Here is a 17,885-nt window from a genome sequence, read left to right as displayed (position 1 = left end):
CTGACGTGTAAGAACATAAGCCCCATTGTGCTCGTTTGGTGTCCATTAATAACTGAGTGATCCAAGGATCCTATCCAGTCTGTTTTTGAATGTTCCCAAATTGTCTCTTCAGCCACATCGCTGGGGAGTTTGTCCAGATTGTGACGCCTCTCTGTGTGAAGAAGTGTCTCCTGTTTTCTGTCTTGAATGCCTTGAAGCCCAATTTCCATTTGTGTCCCCGGGTGCGTGTGTCCCTGCTGATCTGGAAAAGCTCCTCTGGTTTGATGTGGTCGATGCCTTTCATGATTTTGAAGACTTGCATTAAGTCCCCACGTAGTCTCCTCTGTTCCAGGGTGAAAAGGTTCAGGTCCTCAGTCTCTCAGTAGGACATTCCCTTCAGACCTGGAATAAGTCTGGTTGCTGTCCTCTGAACTGCCTCTAGAGCAGCGATATCTTTCTTGAAGTGTGGAGCCCAGAACTGTCCACAGTATCCAGATGAGCTCTAACTAGTGCATTGTACAGTCTGAACATCACTGCCCTTGTTCTCAATTCTACACTTTTGACAATATACACTAGCATTGTGTTTGCCTTTTTTATTGCTTCCCCACACTGTTTGGATGGAGAAAGTGAGGAGTCCACGTAGACTCCTAGGTCTTTCTCATGCGTTACTTCATCTAGTTCTATTCCTCCCATAGTGTAATTATAGTGGACATTTCTGTTACCTGCATGTATTACCTTGCACTTGTCCACATTGAATTTCATCTGCCAGGTGTCGGCCCACAACTGAATATTATCTAAGTCCCTTTGAATAGCCTGTGCTGCCGAGATGGTATCTGCTGAGCCACCTATTTTAGTATCAAATTTGACAAGTTTGCTAACTATCCCAGAGTCCAGATCATTAATATAGATTAGAAAAAGCACAGGCCCTAGTACTGATCCCTGTGGAACTCCACTAACAACCTCACTCCAGTTAGAAGCGACTCCTCTAATCGACACCCTCTGCTTCCTATACATCAACCAGTTCATAATCCATCTACTTACATTACCCTGAATGCCTACAGCTTCCAATTTGAGGATCAGTCTTTGGTGTGGAGATTCTAATAAATTAGTAAGACATGATCTGCCTCACCTAAACCCATGTTGACTATCTCCAAGAATATGGTTTTCATTGAGATGCTCCTCTATTTTCTGTCTAATAATTTTTTCCAACATTTTACAAGTAATGCAGATGCTGGGACCAGAGGAGAATGAGGATAGGTCATGGCCATGGCATGGGTTCCCAGCCAGTGAAGACCAGTGCCATGTGCTCCAGCTGATTTAACAGTCCACTGACCAATGGTGTATAGTCTATAGGAAGATGCTGGTCACCTCTAATCCCTACTGATTGTAATGTATAAACACTACAGAAAGAACCTAAGAATATCTGTATTCTTATGATTTTGGAATCTTCATGTGTGAAGTGCTCTGTGGCAATTTGTTGCAATGGGTGCTGTATAAGAAACAGTATTGATTGAATTGAATGTATTTCATGTATGAGGAATCGCACCCACTGATTTAAAATCCAGCCTGCGATGAGGAGAGGATGGGTTTCACCCATGTTTCAGGTCTCTGGCTGGACTTTTCTACTTAGGGTGGTTTTGCTTCATTCACCTGTAATGGTTCACAGGTTCTTAACCATTTTCAATTTGTATTGGTTTATTTACCAACTTCTGGTTGTTGCTGCAGAATCCCACCAGTGAATTTAGCACAGATTAATAGAGGAGTTTATCTTGCATGTTGACTCTCCCCACTCCGCACTCCCTCTCATTTGCTGCCTGGGTCTGTGCAGAGTGCTAGAGTGCACGTCGGAGGGGGGGGTTGAGAGACGCACAGAGACCAGGTGGCAGGCAAGGACAGCAGGGTGAATCGGAGGTAGACAAATGCACCAGCGCTGCTCAGAGGAACGTGTGATTGGGTGTCCAACCCTGCAGCCTCTCTCCTTACCCTCACCCCCAAAAAGTGCATTACCAGTTCAGGCAGTGCTTTGCTGTCCGGGGGCAGTCTGCAGGTATTGTGTCTCACTGGGTTCATAGGAGTTGTGTCTGTGTGTTATCAATACATTACACAGTGTAACAAATTTGTATTTTCTTTTTTGTTCCTTTGTAGTAAGTGTTATTTCCTAATTGCTTATGCCTCAAAAGTATAGAAAATGTCTATTATTCCCCACAAACTTTGCTTTTGTGACCTGGACAGTGATATTTTGAAATGTAACTATTTCCAATGAGGAAATGAGCAACCTTGTGTCTTTTCGTTCACATAAAGTCAGAAAAAAACAACATATGAATCCAAATTAACATGTATTTATACTAAAGTAATACAAAAATTACTACAAAAGATTTAGAAGCGAGTAGTTTTTCGAGATTTATGATTATACTGAAAATGTGATCTATTTGATTTTGCTTGAGTGTGGACACCTAATGTGATAAAGACATCCCAGGAGAGCTATGTGGACCGCTGTGGACTGCTGGGCGTCCAGCTCTGCACCAAGTACAGGTACTGCACACCTGCACACATGCACACCTGTGCACCTGGACACTGTGTCCCTGAGCACAGGTACAACCCCACCCAGCCCCCGAGCACGAGACGCACTGACCAGATTCAGGTGTAGGACTGTGAATTATGTCAGTGAGTGAGAGTGTCATTAGAGAGTTACATTAGTTTCAGTGCAGTTACATTAGTTTCAGTGCAGTAGCATTAGTTTCAGTGCCGTTACATTAGTTTCAGTGCAGTAGCATTAGTTTCAGTGCCGTTACATTAGTTTCAGTGCAGTAGCATTAGTTTCAGTGCCGTTACATTAGTTTCAGTGCAGTAGCATTAGTTTCAGTGCCGTTACATTAGTTTCAGTGCAGTTACATTAGTTTCAGTGCCGTTACATTAGTTTCAGTGCAGTTACATTAGTTTCAGTGCAGTTACATTAGTTTCAGTGCCGTTACATTAGTTTCAGTGCAGTTACATTAGTTTCAGTGCCGTAGCATTAGTTTCAGTGCCGTTACATTAGGTTCAGTGCAGTTACATTAGTTTCAGTGCCGTTACATTCGTTACAGTTACAGTGCAGTTCCATCTTACCAGCGCTGAGCGGCTGCTTCTCTCCCTGCACGATCAACCAGGCACGCATCTACCTGCAGGCCTACCGAGTCGGGTACAAGATCCAATGTACGGGCCGCTGAGGAGCCCAGCCCCACCCTGTCCCCATCCCGAGGACTCTCCCCTGCCTCTATCCCTCCTTCACACTTCCCCTCTGTTCCTGTCTATCCTGCCCACGACCCTCCTCTCTCTCTCTCTGCCCTACTTCACACTCTCCTATCCTCCTTCACCCTCTTCACCCTGCCCACACTCTCTCCTCTCTCCCTCCTTTCATTCTCCTCCACTCTTTCTGGCTCCGCTATGCCGTCCTGCACTCTGCTGTGGCTCTTTTATCAGGGCCAGGCAGCAGCTCCTGCACCCCCCTGTACCCCCCGCATGTGACTGTGAGTGTCTGTAAGCTGCTCCGAGACCAGTCTGTGTGATTGTGTCTGAACTGCAAGCAGCAGTAGTTTTAGAGCTGTGCTGTGTATGAGAGCAGTGGATCACGAATACGTTATATTAAAACAAGGAAGATCACCACTCCAGTTTCTGAGTTGTTCTTTTTTGTTCTTATAATTATTGTTTGTATTATTATTTTGTAATTGTTGGCTGTAGGAGGTTCAGGATTGTTGCGGGAGCTTCAGAATTGCTTCACAATCATAGATCAAAGGTCATTCAAGGATTTCCTGAGGCATTTCCTCGTTCCTTTGAAAGGCTCTTACTTAATCCTTGACAGGAGAGGTTTCACAATCACAGAAAACACTGGTGAAAGGTCAGTCAAGCGGAGCATGTTTTCCTGATACTGGTTCTGACGTGTAAGAACATAAGCCCCATTGTGCTCGTTTGGTGTCCATTAATAACTGAGTGATCCAAGGATCCTATCCAGTCTGTTTTTGAATGTTCCCAAATTGTCTCTTCAGCCACATCGCTGGGGAGTTTGTCCAGATTGTGACACCTCTCTGTGTGAAGAAGTGTCTCCTGTTTTCTGTCTTGAATGCCTTGAAGCCCAATTCCCATTTGTGTCCCCGGGTGCGTGTGTCCTTGCTGATCTGGAAAAGCTCCTCTGGTTTGATGTGGTCGATGCCTTTCATGATTTTGAAGACTTGCATTAAGTCCCCACGTAGTCTCCTCTGTTCCAGGGTGAAAAGGTTCAGGTCCTCAGTCTCTCAGTAGGACATTCCCTTCAGACCTGGAATAAGTCTGGTTGCTCTCCTCTGAACTGCCTCTAGAGCAGCGATATCTTTCTTGAAGTGTGGAGCCCAGAACTGTCCACAGTATCCAGATGAGCTCTAACTAGTGCATTGTACAGTCTGAACATCACTGCCCTTGTTCTCAATTCTACACTTTTGACAATATACACTAGCATTGTGTTTGCCTTTTTTATTGCTTCCCCACACTGTTTGGATGGAGAAAGTGAGGAGTCCACGTAGACTCCTAGGTCTTTCTCATGCGTTACTTCATCTAGTTCTATTCCTCCCATAGTGTAATTATAGTGGACATTTCTGTTACCTGCATGTATTACCTTGCACTTGTCCACATTGAATTTCATCTGCCAGGTGTCGGCCCACAACTGAATATTATCTAAGTCCCTTTGAATAGCCTGTGCTGCCGAGACGGTATCTGCTGAGCCACCTATTTTAGTATCAAATTTGACAAGTTTGCTAACTATCCCAGAGTCCAGATCATTAATATAGATTAGAAAAAGCACAGGCCCTAGTACTGATCCCTGTGGAACTCCACTAACAACCTCACGACAGTTAGAAGCGACTCCTCTAATCGACACCCTCTGCTTCCTATACATCAACCAGTTCATAATCCATCTACTTACATTACCCTGAATGCCTACAGCTTCCAATTTGAGGATCAGTCTTTGGTGTGGAGATTCTAATAAATTAGTAAGACATGATCTGCCTCACCTAAACCCATGTTGACTATCTCCAAGAATATGGTTTTCATTGAGATGCTCCTCTATTTTCTGTCTAATAATTTTTTCCAACATTTTACAAGTAATGCAGATGCTGGGACCAGAGGAGAATGAGGATAGGTCATGGCCATGGCATGGGTTCCCAGCCAGTGAAGACCAGTGCCATGTGCTCCAGCTGATTTAACAGTCCACTGACCAATGGTGTATAGTCTATAGGAAGATGCTGGTCACCTCTAATCCCTACTGATTGTAATGTATAAACACTACAGAAAGAACCTAAGAATATCTGTATTCTTATGATTTTGGAATCTTCATGTGTGAAGTGCTCTGTGGCAATTTGTTGCAATGGGTGCTGTATAAGAAACAGTATTGATTGAATTGAATGTATTTCATGTATGAGGAATCGCACCCACTGATTTAAAATCCAGCCTGCGATGAGGAGAGGATGGGTTTCACCCATGTTTCAGGTCTCTGGCTGGACTTTATACTTAGGGTGGTTTTGCTTCATTCACCTGTAATGGTTCACAGGTTCTTAACCATTTTCAATTTGTATTGGTTTATTTACCAACTTCTGGTTGTTGCTGCAGAATCCCACCAGTGAATTTAGCACAGATTAATAGAGGAGTTTATCTTGCATGTTGACTCTCCCCACTCCGCACTCCCTCTCATTTGCTGCCTGGGTCTGTGCAGAGTGCTAGAGTGCACGTCGGAGGGGGGGGTTGAGAGACGCACAGAGACCAGGTGGCAGGCAAGGACAGCAGGGTGAATCGGAGGTAGACAAATGCACCAGCGCTGCTCAGAGGAACGTGTGATTGGGTGTCCAACCCTGCAGCCTCTCTCCTTACCCTCACCCCCAAAAAGTGCATTACCAGTTCAGGCAGTGCTTTGCTGTCCGGGGGCAGTCTGCAGGTATTGTGTCTCACTGGGTTCATAGGAGTTGTGTCTGTGTGTTATCAATACATTACACAGTGTAACAAATTTGTATTTTCTTTTTTGTTCCTTTGTAGTAAGTGTTATTTCCTAATTGCTTATGCCTCAAAAGTATAGAAAATGTCTATTATTCCCCACAAACTTTGCTTTTGTGACCTGGACAGTGATATTTTGAAATGTAACTATTTCCAATGAGGAAATGAGCAACCTTGTGTCTTTTCGTTCACATAAAGTCAGAAAAAAACAACATATGAATCCAAATTAACATGTATTTATACTAAAGTAATACAAAAATTACTACAAAAGATTTAGAAGCGAGTAGTTTTTCGAGATTTATGATTATACTGAAAATGTGATCTATTTGATTTTGCTTGAGTGTGGACACCTAATGTGATAAAGACATCCCAGGAGAGCTATGTGGACCGCTGTGGACTGCTGGGCATCCAGCTCTGCACCAAGTACAGGTACTGCACACCTGCACACATGCACACCTGTGCACCTGGACACTGTGTCCCTGAGCACAGGTACAACCCCACCCAGCCCCCGAGCACGAGACGCACTGACCAGATTCAGGTGTAGGACTGTGAATTATGTCAGTGAGTGAGAGTGTCATTAGAGAGTTACATTAGTTTCAGTGCAGTTACATTAGTTTCAGTGCAGTAGCATTAGTTTCAGTGCCGTTACATTAGTTTCAGTGCAGTAGCATTAGTTTCAGTGCCGTTACATTAGTTTCAGTGCAGTAGCATTAGTTTCAGTGCCGTTACATTAGTTTCAGTGCAGTAGCATTAGTTTCAGTGCCGTTACATTAGTTTCAGTGCAGTTACATTAGTTTCAGTGCCGTAGCATTAGTTTCAGTGCCGTTACATTAGTTTCAGTGCAGTTACATTAGTTTCAGTGCCGTTACATTAGTTTCAGTGCAGTTACATTAGTTTCAGTGCCGTTACATTAGTTTCAGTGCAGTTACATTTTCAGTGCCGTTACATTAGTTTCAGTGCAGTAGCATTAGTTTCAGTGCCGTTACATTAGTTTCAGTGCAGTTACATTAGTTTCAGTGCCGTAGCATTAGTTTCAGTGCCGTTACATTAGTTTCAGTGCAGTTACATTAGTTTCAGTGCCGTTACATTAGGTTCAGTGCAGTTACATTAGTTTCAGTGCCGTTACATTCGTTACAGTTACAGTGCAGTTCCATCTTACCAGCGCTGAGCGGCTGCTTCTCTCCCTGCACGATCAACCAGGCACGCATCTACCTGCAGGCCTACCGAGTCGGGTACAAGATCCAATGTCCGGGCCGCTGAGGAGCCCAGCCCCACCCTGTCCCCATCCCGAGGACTCTCCCCTGCCATATCCCTCCTTCACACTTCCCCTCTGTTCCTGTCTATCCTGCCCACGACCCTCCTCTCTCTCTCTCTGCCCTACTTCACACTCTCCTATCCTCCTTCACCCTCTTCACCCTGCCCACACTCTCTCCTCTCTCCCTCCTTTCATTCTCCTCCACTCTTTCTGGCTCCGCTATGCCGTCCTGCACTCTGCTGTGGCTCTTTTATCAGGGCCAGGCAGCAGCTCCTGCACCCCCCTGTACCCCCCGCATGTGACTGTGAGTGTCTGTAAGCTGCTCCGAGACCAGTCTGTGTGATTGTGTCTGAACTGCAAGCAGCAGTAGTTTTAGAGCTGTGCTGTGTATGAGAGCAGTGGATCACGAATACGTTATATTAAAACAAGGAAGATCACCACTCCAGTTTCTGAGTTGTTCTTTTTTGTTCTTATAATTATTGTTTGTATTATTATTTTGTAATTGTTGGCTGTAGGAGGTTCAGGATTGTTGCGGGAGCTTCAGAATTGCTTCACAATCATAGATCAAAGGTCATTCAAGGATTTCCTGAGGCATTTCCTCGTTCCTTTGAAAGGCTCTTACTTAATCCTTGACAGGAGAGGTTTCACAATCACAGAAAACACTGGTGAAAGGTCAGTCAAGCGGAGCATGTTTTCCTGATACTGGTTCTGACGTGTAAGAACATAAGCCCCATTGTGCTCGTTTGGTGTCCATTAATAACTGAGTGATCCAAGGATCCTATCCAGTCTGTTTTTGAATGTTCCCAAATTGTCTCTTCAGCCACATCGCTGGGGAGTTTGTCCAGATTGTGACGCCTCTCTGTGTGAAGAAGTGTCTCCTGTTTTCTGTCTTGAATGCCTTGAAGCCCAATTCCCATTTGTGTCCCCGGGTGCGTGTGTCCCTGCTGATCTGGAAAAGCTCCTCTGGTTTGATGTGGTCGATGCCTTTCATGATTTTGAAGACTTGCATTAAGTCCCCACGTAGTCTCCTCTGTTCCAGGGTGAAAAGGTTCAGGTCCTCAGTCTCTCAGTAGGACATTCCCTTCAGACCTGGAATAAGTCTGGTTGCTCTCCTCTGAACTGCCTCTAGAGCAGCGATATCTTTCTTGAAGTGTGGAGCCCAGAACTGTCCACAGTATCCAGATGAGCTCTAACTAGTGCATTGTACAGTCTGAACATCACTGCCCTTGTGCTCAATTCTACACTTTTGACAATATACACTAGCATTGTGTTTGCCTTTTTTATTGCTTCCCCACACTGTTTGGATGGAGAAAGTGAGGAGTCCACGTAGACTCCTAGGTCTTTCTCATGCGTTACTTCATCTAGTTCTATTCCTCCCATAGTGTAATTATAGTGGACATTTCTGTTACCTGCATGTATTACCTTGCACTTGTCCACATTGAATTTCATCTGCCAGGTGTCGGCCCACAACTGAATATTATCTAAGTCCCTTTGAATAGCCTGTGCTGCCGAGACGGTATCTGCTGAGCCACCTATTTTAGTATCAAATTTGACAAGTTTGCTAACTATCCCAGAGTCCAGATCATTAATATAGATTAGAAAAAGCACAGGCCCTAGTACTGATCCCTGTGGAACTCCACTAACATCCTCACTCCAGTTAGAAGCGACTCCTCTAATCGACACCCTCTGCTTCCTATACATCAACCAGTTCATAATCCATCTACTTACATTACCCTGAATGCCTACAGCTTCCAATTTGAGGATCAGTCTTTGGTGTGGAGATTCTAATAAATTAGTAAGACATGATCTGCCTCACCTAAACCCATGTTGACTATCTCCAAGAATATGGTTTTCATTGAGATGCTCCTCTATTTTCTGTCTAATAATTTTTTCCAACATTTTACAAGTAATGCAGATGCTGGGACCAGAGGAGAATGAGGATAGGTCATGGCCATGGCATGGGTTCCCAGCCAGTGAAGACCAGTGCCATGTGCTCCAGCTGATTTAACAGTCCACTGACCAATGGTGTATAGTCTATAGGAAGATGCTGGTCACCTCTAATCCCTACTGATTGTAATGTATAAACACTACAGAAAGAACCTAAGAATATCTGTATTCTTATGATTTTGGAATCTTCATGTGTGAAGTGCTCTGTGGCAATTTGTTGCAATGGGTGCTGTATAAGAAACAGTATTGATTGAATTGAATGTATTTCATGTATGAGGAATCGCACCCACTGATTTAAAATCCAGCCTGCGATGAGGAGAGGATGGGTTTCACCCATGTTTCAGGTCTCTGGCTGGACTTTATACTTAGGGTGGTTTTGCTTCATTCACCTGTAATGGTTCACAGGTTCTTAACCATTTTCAATTTGTATTGGTTTATTTACCAACTTCTGGTTGTTGCTGCAGAATCCCACCAGTGAATTTAGCACAGATTAATAGAGGAGTTTATCTTGCATGTTGACTCTCCCCACTCCGCACTCCCTCTCATTTGCTGCCTGGGTCTGTGCAGAGTGCTAGAGTGCACGTCGGAGGGGGGGGTTAAGAGACGCACAGAGACCAGGTGGCAGGCAAGGACAGCAGGGTGAATCGGAGGTAGACAAATGCACCAGCGCTGCTCAGAGGAACGTGTGATTGGGTGTCCAACCCTGCAGCCTCTCTCCTTACCCTCACCCCCAAAAAGTGCATTACCAGTTCAGGCAGTGCTTTGCTGTCCGGGGGCAGTCTGCAGGTATTGTGTCTCACTGGGTTCATAGGAGTTGTGTCTGTGTGTTATCAATACATTACACAGTGTAACAAATTTGTATTTTCTTTTTTGTTCCTTTGTAGTAAGTGTTATTTCCTAATTGCTTATGCCTCAAAAGTATAGAAAATGTCTATTATTCCCCACAAACTTTGCTTTTGTGACCTGGACAGTGATATTTTGAAATGTAACTATTTCCAATGAGGAAATGAGCAACCTTGTGTCTTTTCGTTCACATAAAGTCAGAAAAAAACAACATATGAATCCAAATTAACATGTATTTATACTAAAGTAATACAAAAATTACTACAAAAGATTTAGAAGCGAGTAGTTTTTCGAGATTTATGATTATACTGAAAATGTGATCTATTTGATTTTGCTTGAGTGTGGACACCTAATGTGATAAAGACATCCCAGGAGAGCTATGTGGACCGCTGTGGACTGCTGGGCGTCCAGCTCTGCACCAAGTACAGGTACTGCACACCTGCACACATGCACACCTGTGCACCTGGACACTGTGTCCCTGAGCACAGGTACAACCCCACCCAGCCCCCGAGCACGAGACGCACTGACCAGATTCAGGTGTAGGACTGTGAATTATGTCAGTGAGTGAGAGTGTCATTAGAGAGTTACATTAGTTTCAGTGCAGTTACATTAGTTTCAGTGCAGTAGCATTAGTTTCAGTGCCGTTACATTAGTTTCAGTGCAGTAGCATTAGTTTCAGTGCCGTTACATTAGTTTCAGTGCAGTAGCATTAGTTTCAGTGCCGTTACATTAGTTTCAGTGCAGTAGCATTAGTTTCAGTGCCGTTACATTAGTTTCAGTGCAGTTACATTAGTTTCAGTGCCGTAGCATTAGTTTCAGTGCCGTTACATTAGTTTCAGTGCAGTTACATTTTCAGTGCCGTTACATTAGTTTCAGTGCAGTTACATTAGTTTCAGTGCCGTTACATTAGTTTCAGTGCAGTTATATTTTCAGTGCCGTTACATTAGTTTCAGTGCAGTAGCATTAGTTTCAGTGCCGTTACATTAGTTTCAGTGCAGTTACATTAGTTTCAGTGCCGTAGCATTAGTTTCAGTGCCGTTACATTAGTTTCAGTGCAGTTACATTAGTTTCAGTGCCGTTACATTAGTTTCAGTGCAGTTACATTAGTTTCAGTGCCGTAGCATTAGTTTCAGTGCCGTTACATTAGGTTCAGTGCAGTTACATTAGTTTCAGTGCCGTTACATTCGTTACAGTTACAGTGCAGTTCCATCTTACCAGCGCTGAGCGGCTGCTTCTCTCCCTGCAGGATCAACCAGGCACGCATCTACCTGCAGGCCTACCGAGTCGGGTACAAGATCCAATGTCCGGGCCGCTGAGGAGCCCAGCCCCACCCTGTCCCCATCCCGAGGACTCTCCCCTGCCTCTATCCCTCCTTCACACTTCCCCTCTGTTCCTGTCTATCCTGCCCACGACCCTCCTCTCTCTCTCTCTGCCCTACTTCACACTCTCCTATCCTCCTTCACCCTCTTCACCCTGCCCACACTCTCTCCTCTCTCCCTCCTTTCATTCTCCTCCACTCTTTCTGGCTCCGCTATGCCGTCCTGCACTCTGCTGTGGCTCTTTTATCAGGGCCAGGCAGCAGCTCCTGCACCCCCCTGTACCCCCCGCATGTGACTGTGAGTGTCTGTAAGCTGCTCCGAGACCAGTCTGTGTGATTGTGTCTGAACTGCAAGCAGCAGTAGTTTTAGAGCTGTGCTGTGTATGAGAGCAGTGGATCACGAATACGTTATATTAAAACAAGGAAGATCACCACTCCAGTTTCTGAGTTGTTCTTTTTTGTTCTTATAATTATTGTTTGTATTATTATTTTGTAATTGTTGGCTGTAGGAGGTTCAGGATTGTTGCGGGAGCTTCAGAATTGCTTCACAATCATAGATCAAAGGTCATTCAAGGATTTCCTGAGGCATTTCCTCGTTCCTTTGAAAGGCTCTTACTTAATCCTTGACAGGAGAGGTTTCACAATCACAGAAAACACTGGTGAAAGGTCAGTCAAGCGGAGCATGTTTTCCTGATACTGGTTCTGACGTGTAAGAACATAAGCCCCATTGTGCTCGTTTGGTGTCCATTAATAACTGAGTGATCCAAGGATCCTATCCAGTCTGTTTTTGAATGTTCCCAAATTGTCTCTTCAGCCACATCGCTGGGGAGTTTGTCCAGATTGTGACACCTCTCTGTGTGAAGAAGTGTCTCCTGTTTTCTGTCTTGAATGCCTTGAAGCCCAATTCCCATTTGTGTCCCCGGGTGCGTGTGTCCCTGCTGATCTGGAAAAGCTCCTCTGGTTTGATGTGGTCGATGCCTTTCATGATTTTGAAGACTTGCATTAAGTCCCCACGTAGTCTCCTCTGTTCCAGGGTGAAAAGGTTCAGGTCCTCAGTCTCTCAGTAGGACATTCCCTTCAGACCTGGAATAAGTCTGGTTGCTCTCCTCTGAACTGCCTCTAGAGCAGCGATATCTTTCTTGAAGTGTGGAGCCCAGAACTGTCCACAGTATCCAGATGAGCTCTAACTAGTGCATTGTACAGTCTGAACATCACTGCCCTTGTTCTCAATTCTACACTTTTGACAATATACACTAGCATTGTGTTTGCCTTTTTTATTGCTTCCCCACACTGTTTGGATGGAGAAAGTGAGGAGTCCACGTAGACTCCTAGGTCTTTCTCATGCGTTACTTCATCTAGTTCTATTCCTCCCATAGTGTAATTATAGTGGACATTTCTGTTACCTGCATGTATTACCTTGCACTTGTCCACATTGAATTTCATCTGCCAGGTGTCGGCCCACAACTGAATATTATCTAAGTCCCTTTGAATAGCCTGTGCTGCCGAGACGGTATCTGCTGAGCCACCTATTTTAGTATCAAATTTGACAAGTTTGCTAACTATCCCAGAGTCCAGATCATTAATATAGATTAGAAAAAGCACAGGCCCTAGTACTGATCCCTGTGGAACTCCACTAACATCCTCACTCCAGTTAGAAGCGACTCCTCTAATCGACACCCTCTGCTTCCTATACATCAACCAGTTCATAATCCATCTACTTACATTACCCTGAATGCCTACAGCTTCCAATTTGAGGATCAGTCTTTGGTGTGGAGATTCTAATAAATTAGTAAGACATGATCTGCCTCACCTAAACCCATGTTGACTATCTCCAAGAATATGGTTTTCATTGAGATGCTCCTCTATTTTCTGTCTAATAATTTTTTCCAACATTTTACAAGTAATGCAGATGCTGGGACCAGAGGAGAATGAGGATAGGTCATGGCCATGGCATGGGTTCCCAGCCAGTGAAGACCAGTGCCATGTGCTCCAGCTGATTTAACAGTCCACTGACCAATGGTGTATAGTCTATAGGAAGATGCTGGTCACCTCTAATCCCTACTGATTGTAATGTATAAACACTACAGAAAGAACCTAAGAATATCTGTATTCTTATGATTTTGGAATCTTCATGTGTGAAGTGCTCTGTGGCAATTTGTTGCAATGGGTGCTGTATAAGAAACAGTATTGATTGAATTGAATGTATTTCATGTATGAGGAATCGCACCCACTGATTTAAAATCCAGCCTGCGATGAGGAGAGGATGGGTTTCACCCATGTTTCAGGTCTCTGGCTGGACTTTATACTTAGGGTGGTTTTGCTTCATTCACCTGTAATGGTTCACAGGTTCTTAACCATTTTCATTTTGTATTGGTTTATTTACCAACTTCTGGTTGTTGCTGCAGAATCCCACCAGTGAATTTAGCACAGATTAATAGAGGAGTTTATCTTGCATGTTGACTCTCCCCACTCCGCACTCCCTCTCATTTGCTGCCTGGGTCTGTGCAGAGTGCTAGAGTGCACGTCGGAGGGGGGGGTTGAGAGACGCACAGAGACCAGGTGGCAGGCAAGGACAGCAGGGTGAATCGGAGGTAGACAAATGCACCAGCGCTGCTCAGAGGAACGTGTGATTGGGTGTCCAACCCTGCAGCCTCTCTCCTTACCCTCACCCCCAAAAAGTGCATTACCAGTTCAGGCAGTGCTTTGCTGTCCGGGGGCAGTCTGCAGGTATTGTGTCTCACTGGGTTCATAGGAGTTGTGTCTGTGTGTTATCAATACATTACACAGTGTAACAAATTTGTATTTTCTTTTTTGTTCCTTTGTAGTAAGTGTTATTTCCTAATTGCTTATGCCTCAAAAGTATAGAAAATGTCTATTATTCCCCACAAACTTTGCTTTTGTGACCTGGACAGTGATATTTTGAAATGTAACTATTTCCAATGAGGAAATGAGCAACCTTGTGTCTTTTCGTTCACATAAAGTCAGAAAAAAACAACATATGAATCCAAATTAACATGTATTTATACTAAAGTAATACAAAAATTACTACAAAAGATTTAGAAGCGAGTAGTTTTTCGAGATTTATGATTATACTGAAAATGTGATCTATTTGATTTTGCTTGAGTGTGGACACCTAATGTGATAAAGACATCCCAGGAGAGCTATGTGGACCGCTGTGGACTGCTGGGCGTCCAGCTCTGCACCAAGTACAGGTACTGCACACCTGCACACATGCACACCTGTGCACCTGGACACTGTGTCCCTGAGCACAGGTACAACCCCACCCAGCCCCCGAGCACGAGACGCACTGACCAGATTCAGGTGTAGGACTGTGAATTATGTCAGTGAGTGAGAGTGTCATTAGAGAGTTACATTAGTTTCAGTGCAGTTACATTAGTTTCAGTGCAGTAGCATTAGTTTCAGTGCCGTTACATTAGTTTCAGTGCAGTAGCATTAGTTTCAGTGCCGTTACATTAGTTTCAGTGCAGTAGCATTAGTTTCAGTGCCGTTACATTAGTTTCAGTGCAGTAGCATTAGTTTCAGTGCCGTTACATTAGTTTCAGTGCAGTTACATTAGTTTCAGTGCCGTAGCATTAGTTTCAGTGCCGTTACATTAGTTTCAGTGCAGTTACATTAGTTTCAGTGCCGTTACATTAGTTTCAGTGCAGTTACATTAGTTTCAGTGCCGTTACATTAGTTTCAGTGCAGTTACATTTTCAGTGCCGTTACATTAGTTTCAGTGCAGTAGCATTAGTTTCAGTGCCGTTACATTAGTTTCAGTGCAGTTACATTAGTTTCAGTGCCGTAGCATTAGTTTCAGTGCCGTTACATTAGTTTCAGTGCAGTTACATTAGTTTCAGTGCCGTTACATTAGGTTCAGTGCAGTTACATTAGTTTCAGTGCCGTTACATTCGTTACAGTTACAGTGCAGTTCCATCTTACCAGCGCTGAGCGGCTGCTTCTCTCCCTGCACGATCAACCAGGCACGCATCTACCTGCAGGCCTACCGAGTCGGGTACAAGATCCAATGTCCGGGCCGCTGAGGAGCCCAGCCCCACCCTGTCCCCATCCCGAGGACTCTCCCCTGCCTCTATCCCTCCTTCACACTTCCCCTCTGTTCCTGTCTATCCTGCCCACGACCCTCCTCTCTCTCTCTCTGCCCTACTTCACACTCTCCTATCCTCCTTCACCCTCTTCACCCTGCCCACACTCTCTCCTCTCTCCCTCCTTTCATTCTCCTCCACTCTTTCTGGCTCCGCTATGCCGTCCTGCACTCTGCTGTGGCTCTTTTATCAGGGCCAGGCAGCAGCTCCTGCACCCCCCTGTACCCCCCGCATGTGACTGTGAGTGTCTGTAAGCTGCTCCGAGACCAGTCTGTGTGATTGTGTCTGAACTGCAAGCAGCAGTAGTTTTAGAGCTGTGCTGTGTATGAGAGCAGTGGATCACGAATACGTTATATTAAAACAAGGAAGATCACCACTCCAGTTTCTGAGTTGTTCTTTTTTGTTCTTATAATTATTGTTTGTATTATTATTTTGTAATTGTTGGCTGTAGGAGGTTCAGGATTGTTGCGGGAGCTTCAGAATTGCTTCACAATCATAGATCAAAGGTCATTCAAGGATTTCCTGAGGCATTTCCTCGTTCCTTTGAAAGGCTCTTACTTAATCCTTGACAGGAGAGGTTTCACAATCACAGAAAACACTGGTGAAAGGTCAGTCAAGCGGAGCATGTTTTCCTGATACTGGTTCTGACGTGTAAGAACATAAGCCCCATTGTGCTCGTTTGGTGTCCATTAATAACTGAGTGATCCAAGGATCCTATCCAGTCTGTTTTTGAATGTTCCCAAATTGTCTCTTCAGCCACATCGCTGGGGAGTTTGTCCAGATTGTGACGCCTCTCTGTGTGAAGAAGTGTCTCCTGTTTTCTGTCTTGAATGCCTTGAAGCCCAATTCCCATTTGTGTCCCCGGGTGCGTGTGTCCCTGCTGATCTGGAAAAGCTCCTCTGGTTTGATGTGGTCGATGCCTTTCATGATTTTGAAGACTTGCATTAAGTCCCCACGTAGTCTCCTCTGTTCCAGGGTGAAAAGGTTCAGGTCCTCAGTCTCTCAGTAGGACATTCCCTTCAGACCTGGAATAAATCTGGTTGCTCTCCTCTGAACTGCCTCTAGAGCAGCGATATCTTTCTTGAAGTGTGGAGCCCAGAACTGTCCACAGTATCCAGATGAGCTCTAACTAGTGCATTGTACAGTCTGAACATCACTGCCCTTGTGCTCAATTCTACACTTTTGACAATATACACTAGCATTGTGTTTGCCTTTTTTATTGCTTCCCCACACTGTTTGGATGGAGAAAGTGAGGAGTCCACGTAGACTCCTAGGTCTTTCTCATGCGTTACTTCATCTAGTTCTATTCCTCCCATAGTGTAATTATAGTGGACATTTCTGTTACCTGCATGTATTACCTTGCACTTGTCCACATTGAATTTCATCTGCCAGGTGTCGGCCCACAACTGAATATTATCTAAGTCCCTTTGAATAGCCTGTGCTGCCGAGACGGTATCTGCTGAGCCACCTATTTTAGTATCAAATTTGACAAGTTTGCTAACTATCCCAGAGTCCAGATCATTAATATAGATTAGAAAAAGCACAGGCCCTAGTACTGATCCCTGTGGAACTCCACTAACATCCTCACTCCAGTTAGAAGCGACTCCTCTAATCGACACCCTCTGCTTCCTATACATCAACCAGTTCATAATCCATCTACTTACATTACCCTGAATGCCTACAGCTTCCAATTTGAGGATCAGTCTTTGGTGTGGAGATTCTAATAAATTAGTAAGACATGATCTGCCTCACCTAAACCCATGTTGACTATCTCCAAGAATATGGTTTTCATTGAGATGCTCCTCTATTTTCTGTCTAATAATTTTTTCCAACATTTTACAAGTAATGCAGATGCTGGGACCAGAGGAGAATGAGGATAGGTCATGGCCATGGCATGGGTTCCCAGCCAGTGAAGACCAGTGCCATGTGCTCCAGCTGATTTAACAGTCCACTGACCAATGGTGTATAGTCTATAGGAAGATGCTGGTCACCTCTAATCCCTACTGATTGTAATGTATAAACACTACAGAAAGAACCTAAGAATATCTGTATTCTTATGATTTTGGAATCTTCATGTGTGAAGTGCTCTGTGGCAATTTGTTGCAATGGGTGCTGTATAAGAAACAGTATTGATTGAATTGAATGTATTTCATGTATGAGGAATCGCACCCACTGATTTAAAATCCAGCCTGCGATGAGGAGAGGATGGGTTTCACCCATGTTTCAGGTCTCTGGCTGGACTTTATACTTAGGGTGGTTTTGCTTCATTCACCTGTAATGGTTCACAGGTTCTTAACCATTTTCAATTTGTATTGATTTATTTACCAACTTCTGGTTGTTGCTGCAGAATCCCACCAGTGAATTTAGCACAGATTAATAGAGGAGTTTATCTTGCATGTTGACTCTCCCCACTCCGCACTCCCTCTCATTTGCTGCCTGGGTCTGTGCA

The 17,885-nt window shown here is 44.3% G+C and overlaps 1 long non-coding RNA gene across 1 annotated transcript; it reads left to right on the top strand.

Annotated features, from left to right (window-relative positions):
* Positions 1-9,966: 9,966 nt before the first annotated feature.
* LOC136760982 (uncharacterized) lies at positions 9,967-11,767 on the top strand. The gene is made up of 2 exons (XR_010820308.1): positions 9,967-10,443; positions 11,262-11,767. It is a non-coding gene; the product is annotated as an uncharacterized LOC136760982 (long non-coding RNA).
* Positions 11,768-17,885: the final 6,118 nt, after the last annotated feature.

Source organism: Amia ocellicauda, chromosome 2 (assembly GCF_036373705.1).
Source record: "Amia ocellicauda isolate fAmiCal2 chromosome 2, fAmiCal2.hap1, whole genome shotgun sequence".
Classification (NCBI taxonomy): domain Eukaryota; kingdom Metazoa; phylum Chordata; class Actinopteri; order Amiiformes; family Amiidae; genus Amia; species Amia ocellicauda.
This window is presented reverse-complemented; position numbering and strand designations above follow the sequence as displayed.